Source organism: Corvus moneduloides, chromosome 17, assembly GCF_009650955.1.
Source record: "Corvus moneduloides isolate bCorMon1 chromosome 17, bCorMon1.pri, whole genome shotgun sequence".
Classification (NCBI taxonomy): Eukaryota; Metazoa; Chordata; class Aves; order Passeriformes; family Corvidae; genus Corvus; species Corvus moneduloides.
Window position 1 is genome coordinate 9,349,690 of NC_045492.1, and position 25,363 is coordinate 9,375,052.

At 45.1% G+C, this 25,363-nt stretch overlaps 2 long non-coding RNA genes across 2 annotated transcripts in view; one reads left to right on the top strand and one right to left on the bottom strand.

Moving 5' to 3' along the window:
- LOC116452647 overlaps positions 1-25,363 on the top strand; it is a 122,693-nt gene that overhangs the window by 38,406 nt on the left and 58,924 nt on the right. Inside the window, exon 2 of the long non-coding RNA XR_004243552.1 lies at positions 10,582-10,645. This is a non-coding gene — a long non-coding RNA (uncharacterized LOC116452647). The remainder of the gene's footprint in view (positions 1-10,581; positions 10,646-25,363) is intronic.
- LOC116452646 lies at positions 609-24,642 on the bottom strand. The gene is made up of 3 exons (XR_004243551.1): positions 24,327-24,642; positions 6,748-6,810; positions 609-5,588 (listed from the first exon to the last, which is right to left on the bottom strand). It is a non-coding gene; the product is annotated as an uncharacterized LOC116452646 (long non-coding RNA).

The window sequence follows — 25,363 nt, forward strand, 5'->3', positions numbered from 1 at the left end:
TGTAAAAGCCCCTGGTTTTGGCTCAGACTCCAGATGTGAAGCTCTAAGACACATCTGCATGCTGCTGTGCATTGCTCATACTGGAGATCCTAAAGCATTGAGACTGTCAAGTTGGCATCAGGAGCATTTCTTCACTTAAACTCCCAGGGAAAAGCTACTCTGGGTGTTTCAAATGAGAATGTTTAGAGAAAAGTGTCACACCCTATGTGAAAACCAAACAGCGGTTGCCTTTTCTCTCTCCCTCTCTGTCCTCTTCCCTTCTCACCAAATGTATCATTTCTCTTCTAAAAGAAGGTTGGATACCACAAGTGTGATGAGAAACATTTCTAAGGAAGACGTTGTAGGGTTTCCATGTTTACTCTCTCATAGCAACTTCCAGGGTGTGTTTTTTCAAGCTCACAACTCTTGTCCACTTGCAGCTCCGTACTTCTGGTGAGGTGAAGAAACACTTTGAGAGCCATCACCCCAAAAATATTTGCTTGTTGCTGCTGGCCGGGCCTTCTTCCAAGAGGCAGTGTCCCCAGCCCCATGAGCAGATACTGTAGATGAAGCCAGTTCAGATGGAGGGAGAAATGAAAGACATTTACATCCCATTTCAGTAATAGCCCTCCAAATTATCACCTCTCTGATCCTACCACCATGCCAAGTGCTGCAATGGTGGTGCACTTTGGAAAATAGTGCTGTCTTCTATTAAAGGTAGGTATTTTTTTCCATAATTCTCTTTAGAGTTGCCTTTAGAGGCCCCTCTATGTGGCTCCTTTCGCTTCTAATTACTGCACTAGGAGATTACAGTGTGGTGCTGGCGACAGAGAGAGAGAGGAAGGGGGAGGAATGGGATGGTGGAGAGGGAAAGATTTCTGTGGTAATTTGCATTTAAAGCTGGCACTCAGCATTATATCTCCCTGTTCACCCATTGTCTATAAACATTTTAGCTCTTCCTTCTGCCTCATCAGAATGAATTAAGCATTTTCATTGCACCACCAGCCTAATTAGAGTCATTTACTATGTTGACACAAAGGGTTTTTTTATGAGCATCTCAGCTTTAATACACTACAGAAACATTGGAAACCTCCGATCAAAAGGTAAATGTTTGGGGGTCAGAGAGATTTTTCAACATTCTCCCAAGAATACAAACAACTTCCTGGGGAGGTGACGTGTGCGTGCAGCTCTGCCGGGACTGCGGGGAGCTGGGGCACTCGTGTGCTGCTCCTGCCTCCCGCTTGCACTTGTTGGAAGGGCTCGGCTCAGCACAGAGGTGGCTTCATGTTCTGCAGGTGCTGAGCAGCACAAAGGCTTTGGTGGGTGAAGCCAAAGGGCAGGTCCTTGGCATGGATGGAGGGGCCACAGAGATGGGCTGCTCTGAGCCTGAAAAGTCCCTGCATGTTGAACATATTTGACTCGTGATGGATCTTAGGGCTTCCTTGGAGCTGGGATCTCCACATGGGCAAGCCATGCACTGAGGCACTGAGATTTTGGAGGGGTTTTCATGTCTCGTAGGCACAATATCAAGTGAACCAATGCACAACCTCTTGCACCCTCTGTCAGGAGAAGATAGGGTGTGAATTATTCTGGATTTTTGGTGTCCACATGCACACTAAAGAGATGACTGTGTCCATACTTAAAGCCTGGAGGCTTTGACTCTCTCTAACCTGGTTTTCAAACCTGTTGTATTGGCATAGGAAAGTTACGTCACTCAAACCAAACCCCAGAGAGTAGGAAATGGTTTCATCTTGGTTTCAGAGTTCAGAGATGCAAGTGCTCTGTCACAACAGTGTCACCTTTGTGCTGAGTGAATTAGTCACACCTCAGAAGTCTGCCACAGATCTTAGGAATTTGCCTATGTTGACAGGATTGCAAATATTTTCCGCTAGTTAGGCGAGTCATATTTACCAGTTTAGAGTCCTTGGGTTCAGCTTTTCCAAATTGCTGTGACATTTCACATCTTTATCATGTCTGATCTCTTCTTGGATTGTTTCTATAAAGATGTATTTGCCCAAGGCAGGAAGCCCATGTTTCTGGTAAAGAAGGCTGGATGTTCTGAGCCTTCTCTTTACCAGGCTGAGCTGTCCTGGCTTTCTCAGCCTTTCCTTGTAGGAAACACACTCTGGTCCCTTCACCATCCTTGTGCTCTTTCATTGAACTTCCTGAGTACTCACATCTCTCTTGTATTGGGGAACCTGGTGGCGCTGGAGAAGTTCCATGCAGGGAAACAGCTTGAACAGCTGAGGTTCTTCCAGTTATAATCATGATTCCAACCATGGCCCACACCAGGACGTCTCTGGATCCCACCTCTTCCAGAGCAGCTCTGTGGTGCTCCTGATTTGTTGTGTAATACAGGAATTGCTTTGCAACAGTCCATGAGATCAGGTGCCCTGTGTTTTACTCCATCTAAAAATAACATGTTGTAGATGTGAGTAGAGAGAATGAGAACCTAACTCAGCTTTCTGGACCTTTAAGGAGATTTGGTTTCTTTTTGTGCTTAAATGCAGTGTTTGCTTGGTCTGCAGGACTGGCTCCAGTTTCTGTGGTGTTTAATGCTTTCTCTATGGGGACAGTGTTCTTTTTCCTAGTGGTAGTTGCTTTTATCTTTAGGAAAGGGGAGCTGAATGTCCTAATCTTCTAGAATCCCTGTCACTAGATCCTAGAGCAGTCCTTGCTCTGCATCCCCTTTCCATAGCTGCTGCCATGCCTGCTGCTCTGTGGGATCAGAGCTGTCCTCACCCCATGGGCTGTGCAGCACGGCACAAATCAAGGGGCACCTACAACCTATAAGTTAAGAGTGTGAATGTAAATCTTTCCTCGTGGTAAGAGCTATTATTACCTCACATGCTGTGTAAAACCCTTCTCTCCCCTCCTTGCGTGTGGTGCCGAGGCGCTCCCGTGTTCCCATGTGTCCCTGTATGTATCCATGTGTAGGCACACATAAGCTGGCCACGAGCTTGTTCTCTTCTGAGAAATTAAATACTTATTTCTGTAATCCTGCCAGGCCTAGATAAAGCCTGATGCTTCCCCTGAACTCCTTAAACCAATTGCTGTGCTCAGATGCGTTTGTGCCCCGTGCTGTCCAGGTTAGGGTCACATTTCAGCCAGAGTGAATAGTTCCTGCAGCACCTAAGAGCAGCAGGATGGTCTGGAGGAGAAGCCTGATCTTAGAAATGTATCCCTGGGATCACCAGAGCCTCAGGCATCTCTAGCTACATCTGCATCTTGTAATTATTCTACAGACTACAAGGAAAAGCGAAGTGTTGCTTTAATTTACACATTTTCTGGCCTCTCTGCATTTGTTTCTTAGTCAGAGACTAATGGTTAGACCACTGCACTGGAACCCAGGAGACCTCATTTATTTCAGGCTACACTACCAGCCTGCTGGGGAGCTCTGACTGAGCCTTTCCCTTCCCTCTGCTGTTTCTTCCCCTCCACAAAGAGGAGGTAGCAATGGTGAACTTGTTTGTAAAGTTTCTGATAAAATAGCACCAAGTGAGATAAAATATTAATAACATAGTCCAGCAAAAAAAAAAAAAAGAAAAGGAAAATTATTTTAGGCACCAAATTATTAGAGGGGCCAGTTAGTTACCACATTGTTTACATGCTAGTAGTAGGGGAGAAATTTCTTTTTGTTTTATTGCTTCTTTTTAATCGCACTGCTAAATGCTTTCAATGTCCAGAGACCCAAAACTCAGCACCAGGGCTAAGGTGACTGATAGCAGAGCCTGGAGGAGGGGGAGAGAGAGCAAGGGTGGGGGCTGAAGAGGAGGGGAAGGTGTTAGAGGGGGAATATTGGATGGGAAAATAGAGCAGAGTGGGCAGATTGGAGAGCGACAGATTGTGAAAGCGGGGGAGAGAGAGAGGGGAGAAGAGATCCTATTAGAAATACCATGTGTGTGCCTGCATCGAGGGCTGTGCATGCGGGGAGGAAGGGACGCGGCGGCTCCTGGAATATTATTCAAGCAATCACATGAATCCTGTACCAGATAACTCCTCTGGTTGGTTAGCACTGCGAGGGCTGCAAACGTGTTCTGCTTTAATCCCAGACACAGCACGTTCTTAATCTCAAACACATCAGGCTTTTCCTGGAGGGTTCTGGGGTGATGCTTTTTTCAGGAGTGGGGAGATGCAGGAGTTCAGGGTCTCTGCAGCCTCAGGGTGCTCCTGCTCTTGAGGTTTGTTCACCATCAGCTCTCCAGGACTGAGGAGTTTGTTCTGCCCGGGAAAATGGCTACTGCCTTGACACAGCGTGTTGGGGGCGAGCTCGGTGGGGAATAGCCTCCTGGAAAATATGGTATTTTGAAAGAGGATTAGAAAGCCCCCAAGCCTTCCTCCTAAATTGTTGAAAAACCAAACTTAAAGGGTCTGAGTTAAACAGGCAAAACATGAGAAATGTTGAAATCGGACTCAAAACCCCGTACTGACACCATCAGCCTTAATTTACCCCAGAGTACAGAAATAAAAATTCATAGAGACATGATGAAAGGCTGAGAGTATCAGACAAGAATCCAGAGACTTAACCCTGAATTTACTGCTCCCGCAATGGGCTTGTGCTCAGAATATTTTCCATTGTGCAGATGTAGATTTCTGGGTTTGTATTTGTGTGGTGAGTTTTTTTTTTTTAGAGTTTACTGAATTTGCAATGTGTCTTAGAACCAGAATAGATACAGTTTACTGTCATTTCTCAGTGTGTGGATGTTCACATACATGTCTTTGAGCATTTTTACATTGGTATCATTCACAGTACAAGAACAATAATTACATTGCTCTTGCTCCTGTGTAGATTTTGAGTTAAAATGCTTTTCACAGCTTGGGGATGTACATTTTACCCAGTATAACATTATTTAAAAAAAAAAAAAAATCATCCTCCAAGTAGAAAAAGAGAATTTGATTCACATGGAAGGGGGACAAAATGACTTGGCAAATTGTGGGCCGGTGCTGGGCCAGCTTCCTCCACATGAATTTGTTAATGCGTCTTAATCCTGACCTGTAACACCCTGCCTGGCTAATGCTGTGGCCTCTCATGACCAGAAATTGCAGACTGCTGAGTTGTGTGGCACTGGGCTGGGATTTTGTCTTTTTCTTTCATTTTTCCCCTGTTTGTAGGTTGCTGACTACATTTCATTTGTGACCTAGATAGGATTTGAATCCAATTCTCTAAATTTTTTGTGAGAATGGAATTACTTCACTTCTCTTTGTGTGCATGTACATCTATGCTAGCACATTGCCCCCTGTGAAGAAATTTCCACTGCACAGAGATGAAAAAGTGTTATTTTGAAACAGAGCCCCCAATCTATATTTCTTTAAATTGAACGTGACAGCTTAACACGCTCCCGTTCCTTTTCTTTTGCTGCTCTCTTAATTTGTAAATGGGTAATTATTTGTTGGGGGTTTTTCTTCAGATTTGGGTGGCTGCAACGTGGAGCTGAGTGTTGCTATGCAGATTCCTAATTTTGATGGCAGGAACATAAAGCTCTGCAAAGAAGGGCGTCATCTCGGCAATCCGGGGACGCGCGCTCCGACTCGTGCCTGTGATTTCATCCTTGCAGCAGCCTTCCCCACCTCGATGACTCCCTGAGCCCAAACAGGGGCCGAATTTTAGGCTGCAAATGAGAAGATTAGAAGTTGGGATAACGGTGTTAACAGGGGGATGGTGGACGCGCAGCGGGTTTGCAGGGAAACGCCACGTCGCGCTCCCAAAATACAACTTGTGTAGGGAAGCATTGTCACTCCCGGTTTTCTGTGTTTTGGTGGAAAAGCAACTGTTTGTTTTTATAACTGCATAGCTATAAAACATGTAAATATATGCATAATCCAGTAAAATAATAGAGAAACCAGTACATCCATGGAGTTTATAGAATGGAAACTGAGCATTTTTTCGTTTGCACTTGAAAATAATGCAGACTTCCCCTACACAGTTATATTCTGTCTAATTTGTCCTCTTTCACTATTTTTCTCTTTTTTTGTTTGCAAGTTGCTAGATTGAACAAACGATATTGAAGTCAGTGTTGTCCCTACCCCGCTGTACACTCTGCCTTTTTCTGCATGTTTTTCCTTCAGTTGCTGACAAAGGCAGGAGCTCAAATGCTGGGTGATTATGGTCAGGTTTTCCAATCTTTCCATCGGATGTATTACTTCAAACTATTAATAACTCCATTCCAGAAGAGTCATAACAGTCATGTAAATGCATCTTTCTCTGTATATATAATACAGGAACCTGAGAGAGTTTTCAGAACAAGCCAAATAATATGGTGAAAATTAGTGTATTTTCCCAGGTTAGGTTGTAAGGGCTGAATTCACAAATGTAGACTTTTTTTTTTTTTTTGACCAACAATTTTTCATTTATTTTTAATTTAATCACGTTTTAGTTTTCAGGCACATTCTGAAAAATGATCTTTATAAAATATGCAGTCCTCTTCACGTCTTATTACATCACTACTGCACTGGGAGAGACATCTCTTTAAATTGAAAACCGTCTTTAATGAATTGTTGTTTTATTTTAGGATCCCTTTAGGTTTCCTAGAACATTCAGTCTGAGTTGTCTGTCTGAAGGAATTCTGACCTAACAAATCAAAAAAAATAATCTGCAGCCCTTGACCTGGCTCACAACAACCCCCTGTGCTATAAAACAAAGGGCTGTGGTGATGGGGGGAAATCCCACTGTGAAGTAGAAAATCAGCATTATTGCTTAGCTGTGGATTAGGAATTAAATCACACGTGAGATTTAAAAATTTGATGGAAAACTGTGACCTTCTGCCTTACCTGCAACTGTAGTGGAAGACAGTGACCCTAGAAGAACGTGATCTATTGGTGAGATAAAGTGATCTGTAAAATAAGAGGAGGATGGGTGATTGTCAGTAAAAAGCATGAAGACAAGGGAAAAAAAAAATCTAAACCTTAATCGTCGGTGAAGGAAATATAGAGGAGGAAAGAGGGAGATGAAGGGGAGAACGAGAGCATCCCCAGTGGCAAAATGGTTAAAAGAGATGACTAAAATCCAGGAAAAAATCAAGCAGTCAAGTAGTTAATTGACTTTGCTTTAATCAGCCCAATGAATATTCATTAGTGTGCTGGTCCTAATCATGGGGGCCATGTTGTCCGCATTTAGCAAGCGCACGCTCAGCATCATGCATGCCTCAACAGCTTCCCTTCCTCTCCGCACTGACATTAAATTTAGAGGCTTTGCGCCTTCCCAGCTCGAAGGGAGCGGGATTGGCCCAGCTGCTCGCTCCGAGATGCCATAGCAACCCCTGGCTCGTTGCCTTGGAAACATTTTTTTTAATTTTTTTTTTTTTTTTTTTTTTTTTGAGGGCCTGAGCCAGTAATCCATAGGCTTAACGTAGAAAATATGTCTTTGTGGGGCATGTGCGTATAGATATAGAGATGTAAGGCAGAGATTGAATGGGCGGAAGGCGAGTGTGTCTTCCATTGTGCGGCTTTCACGACGGGAATGGGGTGAGGGATCTCCTCCTCCGCAGCCCAAGCTCTGCTGTGGGTTACGAGCTTTACATTTTTTATTTCATTTTATTTAAATTAAAAATGCATCACCTCTCTCGGTTCATTTCCAGACCCGTTCACATGGAGGAGGAATATTCCTCTCTGCCGTAACGCTCCCCTCCCCACCCCAGGAAGAAGCAGCGAGTGTTTTAAGGGCTATAGGACCCTATTATCCACATCGAGTTGAAGTTCCTCCTCCTGAAGGAGGTGGATCTGGAAATGAGCTGCCCCATAAATCAATGGAGAAGTGCAGGCATGGAGCTGGAGTCACGGAGTGGTGAGTGCGGCTGCTGCTCCTCACGTTCCGGCTGCTTCTCCCTTCATGCGAGCAGGGGGAGGCTCCTGCCAGAGATTGGTTCAGCCAACGCAACTCCAATCCCACTCCAGCCTCTTAATATTCCAGATGTTGCTGGGGAAAAAATGATGATGTCCTGATCCTGGTGTTTTAGGAGTAGTTTGTGTTTCTGCCTCCCTGAAAGCAAAATATGAAAAGTCCCCAGCTGTGTCAGACCCAGCATTCCGGGCTTTAAAAATAGAATTTAAAAGGAAAAAACAAACAACAAACTACCCTAATATATTCAGAATGCCTGCAAGGAATTTTGGAGCTGGGAAATCCAAATGGTTAATGTTGTCTGGTAAATAAAGCTCATCCCTTAAAGCAAATAAAAAAAAAAAAAGTCCTGACCCAGTGAGGCATCATCTCCAATGGAACAAAACAGCTGCAGGGAAAATGCGCAAAAACAACCCGTCCTCTTTGGACTCGGGCTGTGAGCATGCGAGGTGCCTTGTAAAACACTCAGGGTAAAGATGAAAGCTGCACAGGAATCCAGAAATAGTCCTGCAGAAGATTAAGCAAAAGGTGCTTTCAAAAAAGCATTAGTAATTTCCTAATATTCTCTTCTATCGTGCTTTTTTTTTTTTTTTTAATAGCTCTTAAGATAGAGCAGAAATGGCTACAAGTGAAAAGCTAATTCAGAAGCTGCGAGAGGAATTGGGTTTGGTCTCTACGAGAGGTTTTTTTTAATGTTTCTATTATCGTTATCTTAAATTATTCAAAAGTGTCATTTTGAGCTCACGGTGCAGGCACTTGGTTTAATGAAAGCAGATGAAGAAGGATCCTCCTTATTGAAAAAAAAACCAGGGGGATCATTGTCCCATGTCCTGCCACCTGTGATGGGAAAGGTCCTGCTGGTTCAGCACTGTGTGCTGGGGGGAGCATAAATGGAAAAGAGGGCTCATTTTTTTCACCCATCAGGAAAATGTTCTGTAATGATGCTAAAAATGTGGGGATATTCAGGGCTGGTTCTCAGAGCAGCATAGAAAGGGGAAAACTTTATTTTCCCCTGATTCCCATGCCCTGAATGGCACCAAAACCCCATTAGAGATCTCTGGATGGTGTAGGGCTCGGGATGGTTGGCCAGTGGTCCAGGCACCAGTTATGGCCAGTGTGGGTGGGAAAATGTTTCTCAACATCTGTATCTGCACATAAGCAGATAAGGTTAATCAGCCTCCAGTTCCACGTCAAAGAGAACTACTGTGGTTTGCAACATTTTTAAGTGTGAAAGGAAAAAAATCTGCCACCCACGACCAAATGTCAAGATTGAAGGCTGGTGGTTTGATCTCCAAGGTCTTCAGCAGCTTCCATCTGGCCCTGCAGCCCTGCTGCCACCCTGAGCACAGCTCAGTGGGGGTCATTTCCAGCAGGAAAAGACGGATATTTTGGGAGGAAGAGAGGTTTAGGATGCCTTTTAGTGGGTTTTACTTTTGTTTCTTTGTGGCTTGGTTTTTGTTGTTTTGTGTTTGGTTTGGCTAGGTTTTTGGGTTTTTTTAATAAAATTTAAATTCACCAGTAACTATAGTTGCAAGAATGGAGAGGAGAGAGAATTGTGAAATGCATGAATCAAGAAAGAGCTGATTTAAAGCAGCCTATCAGAGCTCCTGGGAAAGATCATTTTATCCCAGGAAGCATCGAGGCAGAAGGACTCATAGGATCCAAGAGTGGCAGAGCACTGATGTGAGACAAAGAGCTCCTGGGGAGGGAGTGAGGAAGAAAAGTAGGTTAAAAAAATATTTACAGTGAATTTCCAGGGGAAATATTAATCTTGGTAGATCCATTTCTCTACAAAAATTGTGTTGGGAAATTTCTCAAATGTGTTTAAGAAGTCCAGACCAAAGTACACTAGAGAAAATCCTTTATGTAGCCTTACTGAGTAGCATTTATTTAAAAAAATCATAATGGGAATGATTTTATTTTGGTGTTCTGAATTTGTCGATTCAAATCTCTGAATCGAGTCTCTCTACTTCCTTGTGGTTAATTCTGAGAGCTGTTGGTGGTCCATTGAAACGACAGGATCAATTAATTTTGTGTGGGGAATATACAATCAAACACTGAGCATGATGACACTGTCCCTTAGGCCGGTAGTGCCATAGGCTTGGCATCTCCTTATGGGGCTTTTCTGAGGTTTGAATCTGGTTTGTGCTGGTACAAATGCCTATGGAGGAAGGACAGGACTGTTCCTCTAGGAAATCAACATGGAGGAGAAATAAAAAAAGGCAATGACCCCTGCTCACAAAGGCAAAGCAGCACGTGTTGCTCGCAGAACCCGCTCTGCACTCAGAAATGGTTGAGTAGTTTGCCATGGTGCTGGTGGAAATGCACGAAAGTGCCCTAGTGTGTATGAGGCATCATCCTGCAGTTGTGCTGATGGTACCTGGAAATTCATCCTTTGTTAAGGTGTTGTTTTGATTGCCCTGTTCGGGAGCAGAAAAATATACTGAGTTTGGTGATAAACTACCCTGGTGAAAATGATGAGATGTCTCAGAGCAGTTTTGGGCCAGCCTCAGTTTCAAGTGTGGCAAAAGGCAAGAAAGCAAAGAGCTGGAAGGAAAAGAACATTTCTCCAAGTGAATAAAGATCAAAGAGCTGATGTTGTCTAACAAAAATGAGGATATACCTATGGAGAATATTTTTTTGCAAAGTTTAATCTGAACAGCTATAATACTATGCAAAGATAAAACTAAAGCATATACAGCTTTTTTTAAATGGTGTGCTGATATAATTTCTTCTTTTGATTTCTTCTATTTTCTTTTTTTTCTTAGCTACAAAGTATCCAGTGCTCTTGAGGTACAAGAAACCCCCAAGCCTAACCCACCAAAAAGCAAGGTAAGCGACGATTAATTTTTCTTTTTCCTTCATTCTTAAGTTATCAGCAACTTGGATTTTTTAAATGGATTCTTATTTTGGAGTACAACAGCATTGTATCTACTGGACCCAGCCTCAGTGTGTGCACAGAAAGGTGCTTTTTGTGTTAGTGCTGCCATCCCAGAACAAGGTTCCTCCCCAGGTGTGCCTGAGGAAGGTGCGCGCACCACGGAGAGAGCACATTTGAGACTGCTGCTCCCTCCTCTCAAAGGCTGCTTAGAAAAGCACCAAGCAGCACTGCTGGTGCCATTCCACGCCTGGTGCCTTCACTAAAGCTGGAGGCAGAGCAGGCACGGAGCTGGAGGTCAAGGGCAAGCTCAGCTCAATGCATCACACAGCCTCCCTTCAAATCTTACCTGCCCAACCTGCGAAGCTTTTGCAGAGAGGCAGAGCACAAACCAATCCCCCTCTGCTATTAAAGATGGAAAAATCCCTTCTTTTATGCAATTGTGTCTCTTCTCATCTCTATTTTTGTCATTGGCTGACAGGGTGGGAAGGGAGAAGGAAAGGATGGGGAGGGTGGCACCAGAGAGAGGAAAATTACCACCAGATCAGGCAATGGAAGTGAGAAGGGAGAGAGAAGGAGAAAACAGAGGCTAATTCCTGAAGCTGTCCCCTGCAAACAGAGTTCAGGCTCCTTTACACGTGCTTGAGCCAGGACCACAAAGCCGTACCTTAAGTAGGTTTCTCTTCCAAGGAGGACCCATCTCCTGCCTCAAATCAGCAATATCAAGCAATGTGCTTCTGAAAATACTGCCCTAGTTATGGCTGGGGCAAGGCTGCTGCTCTGCTCTGGGTTTTATCTTAAACTCCTGGGGTATCAGTCAGGCAGTTGCTTCCATACTTCTCAAGAAATTCAGATACCAATTGCAAACAGAGCTCAGGGAATAAGGAAGGGGATACTCTGTCCAGATCAGCCACAGCATGCTCCAAGTAGAAGGGCAAACCCAAAGCTGTCACCTTCTGCTTGCAAACCATGGCAGTGGTGCAGACATTTGTGTTGGGGCAACCCCTGCTGAAATGGGAGGAGGCACAGTGCTTGTCTCAGGTTTGTTGATTTAGGAAGTTGTCTAAAGGTTGAGATTTCAGAGAAATTTGGGGTTTGGCTTTTTCAGGACTTGCTTTTCCACTGAGAACCTAACCGCTGTTCAGCTAACTGCAAAGTCTTGAAGCAGGAAGAATGCATTATGTTAAATTGTTCTGCAGAACAATGATTTTTGGAAAACAAAATGACAGTAACCAGAAAGAAATCCCCAACAAACAAAATAATATTTATTTCTGCCATGGCAGCTCTGTGAACTGAAAATGGGATGTTTTGTTTTGCTGGGCTTGTGTGCAGAAAGTGATTGTATCCAGTTGCAGACAAAAATTACATCTGAGCCTTGGAAGAGGGAAAAGGAGGGTGGGAAGATCTATGTCTGCAGAATCACTGATGCAGGAAGATGCAAGTGCTGTGTTGTGTCTAGTTGCATCATGTGTGAATCCATCAGCAACTTAAAGAAACAGCAAACTCGGTGCAACGTCTTTCTGTGGTTTTTCCATCTGCTCCCTGATCTGCTGGTGATGAATGTTAAGCTTTGCCATCTCCTAACCTCGAGATGTCCTCTGTGGGAGCTCTGGGTGACTTTTCTCAGCTGAAAAAGATACCCAGGAATGTCTGCGAACTTTTGTGAAAAAAACCTTTGTCAAATTGTTGCTGTGAATGCTGCAGTGCTGTTGTATCCATGTAATGGTTGTTGAAGACTTCATGAGTACAGTGCCTGTTAAAATTTTGCTGTCTTCTGTCTTAAAACACCAATAAGATGATAATTATGGGTGGAAAAAACAGCTACTTCAGCTTCTAGTTTTGGGTGCAGGTGTGGGACTTGAGTCCATAACGTGCTGATTGTGAGGTCAAAGCTGTTCTGTGAAACTGCAGGTTGAGTTTAGTCTTGGGGAGAATTCTCCTCCCAAACCCTTGTGCACAACTTAGCATTTTACTCTAAACCAAATCTTTCTCTCACATTGTTCATTGAATCTCAGGAGAGCTGTCTGCCTCCACAAGGAATCTGTCAGCCCACCAGCAACAAGCTCATATCCATGTCTTGACCTGCTCAAGGATTGACCGTTTTCATTTTTAGCCCTTTTTTTTTTTTTTGGGAAAACAGTTCTGTGCCATATGAAGCAGTGCGTAGGTGTCTCTGTCTATCAGTTTCCATAATATTTTTTTAAGCCTGTCAGCTAATCTCTCCCAGTTTTGACAGAGGTAGAAATCTCAATGATATTTAATTCCTAGTAGTTTTCCAGCATGGGCAGTGGGGGAGAGAGCTAACCCCATTGCTGCTCCCCCTGAAAGGGAGCGAAATGCAGTTTATACCTCTATTAGACATCAGAGACTCCATCTCAGCAGAAGGTATTTTGAAAAATCATGTAGAAATACCACTGTTCATTTATTTGCCATTTGCTCACTCAGCCATTGAAGGGTTTGTTTTTTCAAATGAGCAATGACCAGCACAGAATGGTTCTGGGGAGCTCTGTCTCTGTTGTGCTGGGCTGGCGGTTGGCAAGAAGGCGGTAGGAGCTGGGTTGGACCTGGGAGCTTCTCTTCCTGCCTGTCCCAGTACATCCTCATTTGTAATGATTACGAAAGACTTGTAATTGACATCTGAAATACAGCCTGAATTACTGTGGGTGGTTTCAGTATCAGCGGGGTTGGTACCACGTGGGTTTTGGACATTCTGCAGGAACACCCATGATTTAACTGACCCATAATGAGAGCAAGGGTAGTGCTAGACACAGCAGAACCCCCAAAATGTTTTCAAATGACAAGTGGGGCTGTGCTGCCTTTGCTCTGCAGCAATTGTGGGAATTGTACATTAATGCGAGACAATGACACCACCCTGATGTTGGCCAAGCTTTGTGCTGCTGAGCTTTACACCAATGCCTGCGTGGAGAATGACTTGGGTCAGACAAGAAAAAAGCTGAAAAGCTGTTGGCTGCTACCCCAGAGATCCTCTAGCGGTTCCACATCCCCTCATTGTGCCGTCATTTGTGCACACGAGTTTATTACCAGAGAAGGGCTGTTGTGTTAGCAAAGACCGTCCTCAATGGTGGCAATTTGGTTTTGTCATGGTAATACAGCGCCGATGCACTGCAGACACAAAAGTGAGTTCTGCATGGCTTGGCAAAGAGATTTTCACATAGCTGCTGGGTGAGTCCATTGGTTTCTCAGTGTTCCTGAACAGGAGTGGGTCAATGGCAATTTTTAGGAAGGCAGATGCCCCTTGCTGAGCTTGTCTGACTATAAAGTGCTGCACAAGACGTGCGATGTACATAGCATCCTCAGCCCTCTGTGTAACTCGCAGACTGTTAAAAGTGCACAGCAGGAATGAGAACTCTTTTAATCCACTGAATTTGCTGTTTAGCATGACCTGAATAATCTGGTGGGGCTAACGTGATCTTCAGCACTAGCACTCAACTGCCTGTTATCCCCTTTGAAGCTGCAGGATATCAAAAATGTCTGACTGGTTTGGACTTGGATAGTGCCTGTGTGTAATTTGTTTTTCAGTGATATTGTTCCAGGCTCTGCTGTTCTCAATGCTAGTGAGGCTGTTCTTCTGTGAACTTTTCAGATAGGATCTCTCGATCATGCTACTTGTTCCGTTGACCACAGCTGCCTGTTCATCATCACTTCCTTTATGTTTCTCTTTGGTGGGAAATGAAAAGTAGAGGAGGGCAGAGCCAGCGCAGGGAAGCTAAAAATGTGTCAGTAACTGCCTAGCAGGAGGCAGACTCCTTCCTCCAGATTGCCGGATACATGAAGGTACAGCCTTGATTGGTGCAAATTGCCATAGATGAGAAACTATTCGTATTCATTCAAATTTATAGCAGCGCTGTGGATGTTTAAATTCCTCCTCCTGTTTAGCAGTGCCCTGATGAGCCACAGCACTGAACTGGTGGGATGATGGATACGAAGAATTGAACCAAAATGTGGCTGGTGATCTCAGTGGTCGGTGTGTGGTTACATCTTTCCACAGAACATGTGTTCTTACTCAAAGAAATAATCATGTGGGGAATGGAGGTGTATTTTTGGGAAGATTCTCCTCTTACTCCAGAGCTCTCTGGTTCTGTCTGACTTATAATCTGACAGCCCTTTCTGTCACTGATGTTAAGAGCTTCTCTGGGGTTATGAGAAAAGACAAACTTCCAAACCCAGCATCCTTAAGAGGGCATCCAAATGCTGCACTGTACAAAGGAATTGAAATTAGCTCTAAATGCAGTTGGCTTTACCTGCTTTATGAAAAAGAGAAATATATTTTAAAAGGATATGTTTCATGTAATCATGCTGGGTTTATCAAGTGCAGAAAGATGTCTCCTAACAATACCCAGGAAGATTACAATTGTCAATCAGAGCAGAGGTCCTGTTCGTGCCTCTTTGCCTCACTCCCCTGCTGCTCTGATTTTTCTGGGCATAGCAGCACTGAACAAGGTGAAGAGTGTAAAGAAAGCTATTTAACCATCAAAAGACAGTGCCAGCCAAGCACAGAGCTGAATTTCACCTCCTCAGTGCCAATAATGAAGTTTTTACAGGGAGAAATGCGCACAACAGCAAGAGTGGAAGCCATCCTGTGTGGTCCTGTAAATGGTACACTCTCTCCTTCTGGGCCTCCACAATAGCACAAGGGCTGCTGCAAAGTGGGCAAAGCCCTTCTTGAAGGGCTCGTGGAGCTTTTCAGCTCATTGCAGGATCCTCAGAAACCCTCAGCATCCTCCTCCTCTTGGCACGGCAGGGTCGATAAAATCAGATCAAGGCTTAGTATTTCTAAACAAAAGGGAGTGGTTAAATGGGCTTTTAAACACTGGAACCTGTCCAGCTCGTTGGGAGGCAGAGCCCGGAGAGGCGGGGGTGAGGAGAAAGCTCAAGGTGCCAAACTCAGGGTAGAGTGGCACTTGTGAGCAAAGTTGTTGGAAAGTCATTTTGTTGCTTGTGTTGTGCAGTGTGTGTGTGTGTGTGCAGAACAGATTGGCAGACGCCTGTGCCCACGAAGGCAGGCTGGGGGCTGGGGGGAGGCTGCTTTGGAAAGGTGCCAGTTGTTCCATGGGCTTTCTGCCATCAGGAATTTTCTTTTCCCCCCTTCCCTTCCTCCCCATCCCAGCCCCCAAACGCACACGAACAGGCTGGCAGGAAGAGCATGCTGAAAAGGATCTGACAGTTTGAACAACACTCGATGACTTAGTTTGTTTTCCCTGACTTTGCGCCAGCAAGCAGGTCTCTGGATGAAAGACTTTATTAGGCTTTTAGAGCCACTGTGACACAGGTCTTTCTTTGACCTGAGGTACTTGAGAAGAAATGAAAACAACGTGTAACTTTCATGGAGTTGAAAGACTGCCCAAATGGAAGAATACGGTTTACAAGGGATCCAGAGTATCACAAAACGTTTCCCAGGGTGAAGCGCGGCAGAGCAGAGCGGGGGGAGAGCCCATCCTGGGAAGAGGGAGAAGGCGTTCAGTGGCTGCTCTTGATGAGGAGGAAGGCTGATCTGGCTAATTAGGAGATGATGAGATGATCGCATCCAGCGGAAGGTGCCATAACCAGTCATCAGCATTGGGGGTGTCCAGTGGAGGGAGGTGATGGGAATTAGCACTTATTGCCAGGAGCCTGCCACCGCGCGGCATCCCAGCGCTGCCTGGGTGCTGGCACGGGGCTGTGTGCTCAGCACTGCAGCTCCTGCTCCGCCTGCTCTGCTCAGACCTGGCAGAGCCACGGAAGAAAATACATGGAAGAAAAGCCATGCTCTGTCAGCAGTGGTAGCATCTACAAGGAAAATGTAGGACAGCTGGATCCTCCTCCTCCCGCAGCGATGCCGGAAAGTCTTAAAAGGGCCGAAGCTGGCTCCAAACACTACCTAAATTATCCCCTCTTCAGTCCTCAGGGATAGAGGGAGAATTTCTCATTAACTTTCTGTATGCCTACTTTACTCCTCAAGGAGCTTGGCTGAGGAGTTTAAACAAGAAAACCAAGAATTAGGCTTTGCTTATAAAAAAAATAAAAATAAACAAGCCACTCAGTGAGGAAAGAGGAAACATCAAAGAAATGAGGGGTACCACAGAAGGAACAGTGCAGTCGATGCTAGGAGTAAGTAACTTTGTGAAAGAGACCCCCCACTTGGAAAAGTAATTTTAAAAAGGGTGATTCATCCTTTTTTTCTTTCTAAAGTCTCATAGAAGGAAAAAGATGGCAGGCTGGGTTTGTAGAACTGAAATAGTTTCTGAAAACTGAAGAACAGATGACTGAGAAACAAGTAATACTGTTGCTGGCTTATCAGTCTTGGAAGAGAATCACAGAAACTGAAACTGCATCTTTTTGAGCCTCAGTAGGCTGGGGAAGGAGTTTTCATGGTTACAAGCCATGACTGAGAAGTTTTTCTGGAGCTCGCTACAGGTCCGATCCTTCCTTAGACTGAAAATAAAATGCTGCAGTCAGCGAAGACTGATTCCAGCAGCTCTGGGATGGGCCAGAGTTGCTACCCGAGGAAATCATCTAGGAAAATTCTGGAGAACAGCCAAGTTTTTCTAGCACCACCAATAACAACTTCTGCTCTCTTAAAACCTTGCTCTGTTGATAGGGCAAAGGGATGAGGACTTTGAGGCCCCATTCTGCTGTTGTGGAATCACAGAATCACAGAAAGGGTTGGGTTGGAAGGAATCTTACAGCTCATCTCATTCCACCCCCTGCCGTGGGCAGGGACACCTTCCACTAGACCAGGTTGCTTCGAGCCCTGTCCAACCTCACCTAGAACATTTCCAGGGATGGGGTATCCGCAGCTTCTGTGTCACTAAGATGTGACAACAGCCATGTTTGCACAGAGTCACCACCACCCAGAGTCACTTTAGTGCAGCTTTGCTCTCTCCAGCAGAATTGCTCTCCAGTTTGCTCATAGGCAGGATTTTTTGCAGGCTGACATGGAGCCATGGCTCTGGAAATGCTCGGTGATAGCTCCTTGTCTGCAGTAGAGGCCTGCATGGTGCCCCCAGGGAGCTTGGGTTTGAATCATGTCTCCACAGAGCCCAAAATTCGTCACCTGAGGAGACGGGCCTGGTGGCTCTGTGGGGTCTGTGCCCCATGTGGAAGCAACGTCTCTGCAACGGTTTGATGTTCACAGTGAACTTGTGAGCAGGAGGCCTGGAGGAAGCTGACTCCAGCACAGAATTTGCTCTTGTCCCTTTTGTTCCAGGCCCTGGTGTCGCCTCTCTGTGTGTGCAGGAGCACAGGGACATGTCTGTGTTTCTTGTTTCCTTTCTATAGGACTGAATGTTCTGAGCGATCATGTTATTGTATGTGTCTGATGAGCCATATGGAAGCTGTGAGGCTTCAGGAGTGTTTTGGGAATATAATGCCAGGAACTGATAATCTCAGCAGCTCTTCCTTCATATTATCACATTGCTTTTGCTGCCATACCCACTTAGAGCTATTTACGCCCGTTCCCGGAGAAGCTGGTATTTCCCTGCCACATTTTTTGCTCTCCATGGGATAGAAGGGCTTTGGGAAGTGCCATTTGAGGCTCATTGCTACTCAGAAATGCTTTACAGAGCCCGTTCTGTTGTCAGACTGCCTGCAAAGAGTTTACAGCATGAAATAGCTCAGCCTCTCTGATCGGAGGGATTCTGGTTTTGCAGTGCTATTAGGCAGACAAAAGGTGAATTAGCCCCACTCTGTGAAACAGCCCTGACACAGGGAGGTGCTGCTCTGTCACCACCATTATTTCACAAACTGGTTTTCTACGGTCTTTGATTCCTACAAGGCAACTTGCAGAACACACAAAAGATCAGATTGTATCTCCTAGCACTGGCCGCCGTTTCCTTCCTGTGGGACATCGGCGGCTGCTGCTTTCTCTATTTCCACACCTTTGCATCTCCCAGCCTCCCTCCAGAAAACCCACTGACAGTTGTTTAACAGTTTCAGTAGCGAGTCAGGCAGTGGGCATTTTTCCATACTGTGTGTTTTTCTTCTCCTGTGTTCGAAGAGTCTGTTCTTCCCCTGCACCTGTGGAGCTTGTTAATCTCTGCAGAAGATTCAGTTCTTTGACTGCAATCCAAGCCTGCACCATCTGAGACAGACTGCATCCTTCTGCCCTTTGAATGATCCTGATTTTTCTGTGGTCTGGCTCAGCCCTGCAGAGGGAAGGACATCTGACAAAACTGGGGATGGATCATCTGAAAGGGGTGGACAATTTGAAAAATTATAATACTCTTTGCTGTGCACGCAGTGCCCAAGACATGATTCTTGACCCTGGGGTGGAGCTGGGGCTCCGTGGGTTTCCTTTCCAGCACGTGAGCTGTTAACACGGCTGTATTGGACAGCCTCAAAGAACAAGTAATTATGACCCCTTCCATTTTACAGATAAAAGTACCACAGGGACAATACTGTCTCCTCCAAGGGTCCTTATCAGCATGGAGACTTCCAGCCCCGCTGTGTGGACAGGACATCTCAGTGTTTCTGCTCTTTCCAAGCAATGGGTTGCTCAGCATCTGCTGCAGCCTCAGTTCAGGATAATTTTCACATTGACTTGTTTTTAATGCCAAGGGCAGGAAGTGTGAGACCCCTGCTAAAAGTTTGCCTCTCCTTGAATGAGTGAATGCAACTTAACTAACTGGAAATGCTTTAATTACTATCCAGTTCTTGCAGGAGTGTCTAACCTGGTTTAAGAGCTCTTTGAATCCTTTAGCCCCTTGAGTTTTCTTAACCCCTGTGATATATTTCGTGATCCCTGCAGCCTCTGTGTGCTGCACTGGGGATAAATGCCAGGCAGTTTTAGCATTATGTGTGTTACAAACCCAGCTCATCCCTCTACGGGCTGTTCATTTCCATATGAAACATTTCTTTAAATAGCAACAATCTCAGGGGCTGATTTTATTGTCCTTGCTGTGGCTCAGATCACTCATAGTGCCCTTTTGAACATCCTGACTTATTGTTTATTTCCGCTGATTTTCATGGCCCCATAATGACTGCTCACCCATCCATTTTTCATACAAGGAGTCTCACCCTCCAGTCTGGCCCCAGACCTCTGCCGCATTCCTGCCACTCACATGAGTCTCTGAGCAAGGATCTTGCTCTGGCAAGAAAATCCTGGTCTTTATGATCTGTCTCAGTTTCTCCAAAGGAATAAAGGGACGCTTGCCTCGCTTTGCCCCAGAGAGAAAGAGAAGGGAAACTCCATCCCAGTGCATGAGGTGATGGGAGCCCCATGGGATGCCCATGGACACCTTGGGAGAACTGCTTGAGTGCCTCTGATGCAGCCTTGGAGTACTCAAAACCAAAAAGGAGGACCAAGTGCATCAGTGGGGGGAATAAAAATAATTTGAAAAACAGCACATAGCATTTCCAGAGCAGGAAAGACAAGTCAGTGAAGTGGATATTTTATCTGAGTGCTCCTTAGTGTTTCTAAGAGGATTGGTTTAAGGAGAAAGGTTGGTAAACAAACAGGTTTGCTTTTTCAGTTAGTTCCTCTGAAAGTGCATCGTTTTTGATAATGAAACCTCTTTTTGCATGTCCCCCTGTTTCAATTTCCCATCAAATTAGAATTTCCTTTATAGGAAATAAATGTGCCTGATTATTTCTAAATAGCTTTTCTGTTAGTCCTGGCAAAGTTGTCCATATACACACATCTATATTTTTTCTAGGTGGTTCTTCTCTTCCCCAAATACATGTGCTGATCTTCTGTGTTCTTTTAATGTCTTCCAGGAGATTTCCATTCCCCACATCAAGTCTTCCTAAATTGTCTCTTTAATCCCCAGGTTTTTAGTGCTTGGCAATGCTACTTGTTCTGAAGTGCCGTGATGGGAAGGTGGAGGGTTTTTTTCCCCCTCATTAGCTGCTTTTAACATTCACCTCCTTTGTTTGTGTATCTTCTTTAGATTCCCTTGCCTTTGTGGGCAGGGCTTTGCTCTTCTGAGGTGTTAATAAGCCTCTGGCAGAGACGACATCTGTGGCAGAGGACATTAAGTTCTGAAAAACATACTTCTTGTGTTATGAGGCCCGTTACCTCATCTGAGCAGCAACTACAGCTTTTAAAGAGCAAGGACAAAGGAAACATTGGCTCAGGGCTGCTTCATGGTTGGGTGTTTTTTTATATATCAAAACTTGAGCTCAAAGTGTTTGTATGGGAGAGGGGGGAAGAGACTGCCGAGGGGAGGCACATTAGAGGAAAACTTGTGAAGGGGAAAGGAAAAAGAGAAGAGGCTATTTAAAAATACTGTGCATCGCTTAAACCAACACCTAGCGAAGGATAAAGGCTTTGCAGCGTGTATACGTGATCCATCCATCTGTTCATCCCTTTTATCCAATCCTATAGTCATGGGTATCATAAGAAGGAATAAGAGTGGTTAAAGCTTCCCCATCACAGGCATGTCAGATGTTCCACACCGAACAAGATCAAACCAGGGATTTGCAGCCTGTGGGATGCAAAAAGATGTCATGGAGGGATAAGTGCTCTTCCCTTCCTATATTGGCAAATGGGAGGGGATCGTTCTGAGCAGGATGGAGAGCAGAGCGCAGGCATCACCCTCACAAAGGGGTGTTAACAGCTGGGTTACCACCTCCCTACTACCAGGTGTAACTCTCTAAAAAGTTGCAATCTGAATGCATCAAGATTGGTGCTTCTGCTTGCTCCTTAACCTTATGTCCTGATATGATTTATCAGCTAAATGTTTTGAGGCAAAAAGAGGATGGTGCTAGTTCAGACTTCCAGTGTTTGTACTCTGAAATAATTTTGAATTAGAATCAAAGAAAACAGTTTTATCTCCTTCTTGCATTCTATCCTCCTTTAAATATCCTGTGATTTACCTGGAAACATTATTTTTGCCCTGTTTTGCTCATTTTCCCATTGTTCCCCAGGATGTTGTAATGCAAACACCTCAGTGTGCTTTCTGGTCTGTGAAAGGCATTCTGACACGACATTCTGGCTGACACGTTCCAGTCTTGTTTTTAAATGAAGGTACCAATTACTTAGTGCTAGCTGAGCACCTTGTTGGCTATCAGGTGGTTTTGCTGTAACATTTTCATAGTTGTTGGTATCTTGAAAGCTGAATAAAGCAAAAAGGTTCACTGCACAAGATGCAGTTGTAAATATTTCCATCTCTGGTTGTCAGTGCATGGAAGAGGAGTCCTTGCCACAAACTGAGGGGCTGAATGACGGTGGTTTTGTCGCTGTACCTGAACCGTTTCATGCCTGTGCCTTTACAGAGCTCTCAGCATCAGTAGGAGGGGGGGTTGGATGGTGCTGCTCATCAAACTTCCTGCATGCCCTGACCCACAGTGTGGGACCCACTTGGCAGCCCCCACCTCATGTCCTTAAGCAGCAAATCCCTTTGCCTGGGGCCTGCTGCTGTCTCCCCAAGGACACCCTTCCTGAAGTATCTGTTCTTCACTCCTGAAAGGCATCCAAACCCCCGTGTGAAAGCTGAAATGAAAAACTGGCTGGCACATGTTTCCACGGTGGAAGGAGGTGACTTCTGTGCCTGCAGATTGACGGTATCGCTGCTGCTGGCATGACAAGTCTCTGCGTGCTGTAACCCTGGCACCAATCAGTGCCACGGATGTGAGCTAGCCTCCTCTTTCATTACTCTCAGTAGCTCCTTCCCTGCTTAGGAAAAAGAGCTATTTATGGACCTGGACAAGGTGACCTCCATATGGCAGATTCTGCCACTCACCGTGGGGACTCGAGCTAGGCACATGCTCCTCGGGCAAGGCAGAGAGACACTCAAGCAGTGGGCACGCACAAATGTGTGCTGCTTTCAAAGCAGCAGAAAATTTGTTGTTTTTTAGTTTGTTTTTTTAAAGAAAAAAGGTCTCAGAAAGCAAAGACTTCTGTTTTCCTCTGAGCATTTAAGAAAAGCAATGCATTTCCGCAGATTGCATGTTTGGAATATTACGAACTTTATCTGGAATACTCTGAAAAAAAATAATCTAAGTTCTTATCTGTATATTCCCCCCAGACAGAGAGAACTGAATTCCTGTGCACAGAGAGCCGTCTCTCTCCCTGTAGCATCAATCCCCACTTTATTCCTACCCTGGGGGACTGCACAAAAGCAGTTTTCATTGGGCAAATCTGTGCCAGTGTATGCAAGGTGACCCAAATTTTTAAAGAAAAGGAGAGGCTGAGGGGAAGGGTGAAGGAGGAAGCCGAGTAGGAGGGAGGATGCAGAATCCCGTGGATGCAGAGAGGGGCTGAGCTGGGCTCTCACAGGTCACATGAGGATGTGCTTCTGCCTTCGATCTGTTTAATTTGATCAGGCGTCAGAGGTGTTACACGGTGACCAAAGTAAGGGGAGAGGAGCTCTGTTCCCTGCAGCCTCAGACAAGCACAAGTGCAGATTACCACTGTCCTTTGCGTGCTGTGTCCTAGAAAGGGCAGGCGAGCCCAAGTGCCACCATCCCCGTGCCAAATCTGCTGTTTGACCTGCGTGCTGCTGGGACAAACAGATTTACTCAGGTTCAGCCACCAGCCAGTGTTTTTTGTTTTTTCCCACGTGCGTCTAAATAGCTGTCAGTATTGCAGTAACAGAATTGCCATTTTAGTGAAGAATCACTCTTAATTATGCTGCAGCCCGGATTCCCTCGCAGCTCCACGGCCCTAATTTCCAGCTGAGGGACCCAGGCTTCCCCTCAGCTGCAGTATTTTCTGTGAAGCCCTCTGGGTGTAGTAGTGGGCTTTCAACAGAGGCATAATGTGCTGAAAGCTCCTAGTTGCACAAAATGGCTTTAAAACATATATATATGCAAAATGTTAGGCGAGGAAGAGCATAATCTGTCCTGTGTACTGTTGCCTCCCATTGGATTTCCTCGAGGCGATGCAATTCTCCGTATGCAGCTTCCAAAGCAGGATGTGCTGTTTGGGTGGTTGCAGGACATATGCAACACACAGAAAGGCAAAAAAATCTTGCCTTGCTATTTGTGGCAATTTATATTTGGAGCTGCTTGAATAATTCATGGCAGATCTTAACCATTTCCTTTTATGTGATGCTTATTCAAAGGTAATTTTTCTCATTATCTGACTATTTTTGCTTATACATGTTTGATACATGGTAATAGAGATAAACCAGCCAGAATCGCCTCCTTTTTATGCTGAACAAGGAACTTTATTGCAATGAGCAAAACAGTAGCAGCTCAACAGTTCCTGGTTTATTTGTAACATCATCCCTCTCCCTTTCTGCTCAGCTCCTCACTGGAATGCTCATCAAAAGCAGGTATCCTGCTCATAAATCCCTTCTCCAGGCAGTGAGGGAAGCAAACACAATGGATGTGGATTTGCAGCCAGCAGCAGTCCATGGGTGTGGATGTGCAGAGTTCCATGAGAGGCACTCATTAGAAGTATTTCAGAGTTTGTTCTCAAGGATATGTTAAAATCCATCTTTCTGTTGATGCATAACTTAATATTCTCAGCGCGTTTACAAGTTCCAAGTATCTGATTTGAAATGTGAGGAGGTAACTTAGGTTGGCATTTCAGCTCTCTTTGTGCAGATGCATGTGCAAATCCACATTTCACTAACCACAGCCATCGCTCTGCTCTCTTCCCAGTCATGTTCCTGCTAGTCAGGTCTCATTTCCAGGAATGCCCACCCTGTGCTCGGTTCAGTCAAACAGCAAATGAGGCAGAGTCCTTACCTGGGGGGCTGCAATCACTGTGAAATTCCAGCCTCCAAATGCAGATTCTCAATGCTTCATTAGAACAGCCACATTTGGAAACTGTCCTCCAGGGAGGGACACGATCTGATGTCTATTGAAAGGAGGAAAACAAAACCTCCCCTTGACATCAGTTTTTTTAGGCTTTGGAGCAGACCTTTAATGTTTTTCTCTTCAGCATGTTTTTCTGTTCTTCTTTGGAATTACCTTTTGCTCATCCCTTCCCTTTCAAAATCCCTGTTGTCAGGTAGGAATGTGATTCTGCTTTCCAGACTGGGCAGATTCAATCCGTAATGGGAATTTCTCACAGAGCACAAATATATCTGGGGGATGTTAACTGTCCTGCATGACCTGCTGGCTGTCACTTAATTACGTAATTTATTTTAGAGTGGTTTGGCTTGGTTTTTTATATCAGGATTTTTATCTAAAAGCACCTCTCCTAAGCTCTAGATGCTTGCTAACCCTGCCCGGCAGTCTGCCAGTTCCAACCAGCCAAAAATATATCACCTTCCTTGGCTTGTGGGCATTTTTGTATCTTTAAAAGTTAATCCAGCTCTAAGCTGGATTAATAATGGAACATCCCTTTAACTAAGGGCACGTAAGGTCAAGGCAGAGCTGTGTGGATATTCCAGGCTGCTAACCACAGAAGTAATTTTTTTTTGCCCTATATAGGACCCAGAATGATTTATTTCAGCAGTATTTTTGCTGCTGGACTGAAAGAGGAGCAGAGGAGTGGGAACAGGGTGAGACTGAGGGAAGAACAGGCAGCCTGAGAGGTCAGTGGTGGTGTGGGGTGTTGGACGGGCAGGTTCCTAAAGGCGAGAAGACAGGCCAGAAAAGCATCAGCGTTCGGTGGGGGGGATTCTGAGGGCGAGATGAGCTCGTTGCATAGATTAAAGTGAGGCAGGCTGCCACGAGGATGCTTTTTGGAGCGACAGCGAGCACACTCAAGCTGTGTTCGCGTGGTTCGTGTCGTCACCGGGGCACTTTGATGTGCTTGGCTCACCCTGCGAACCCCG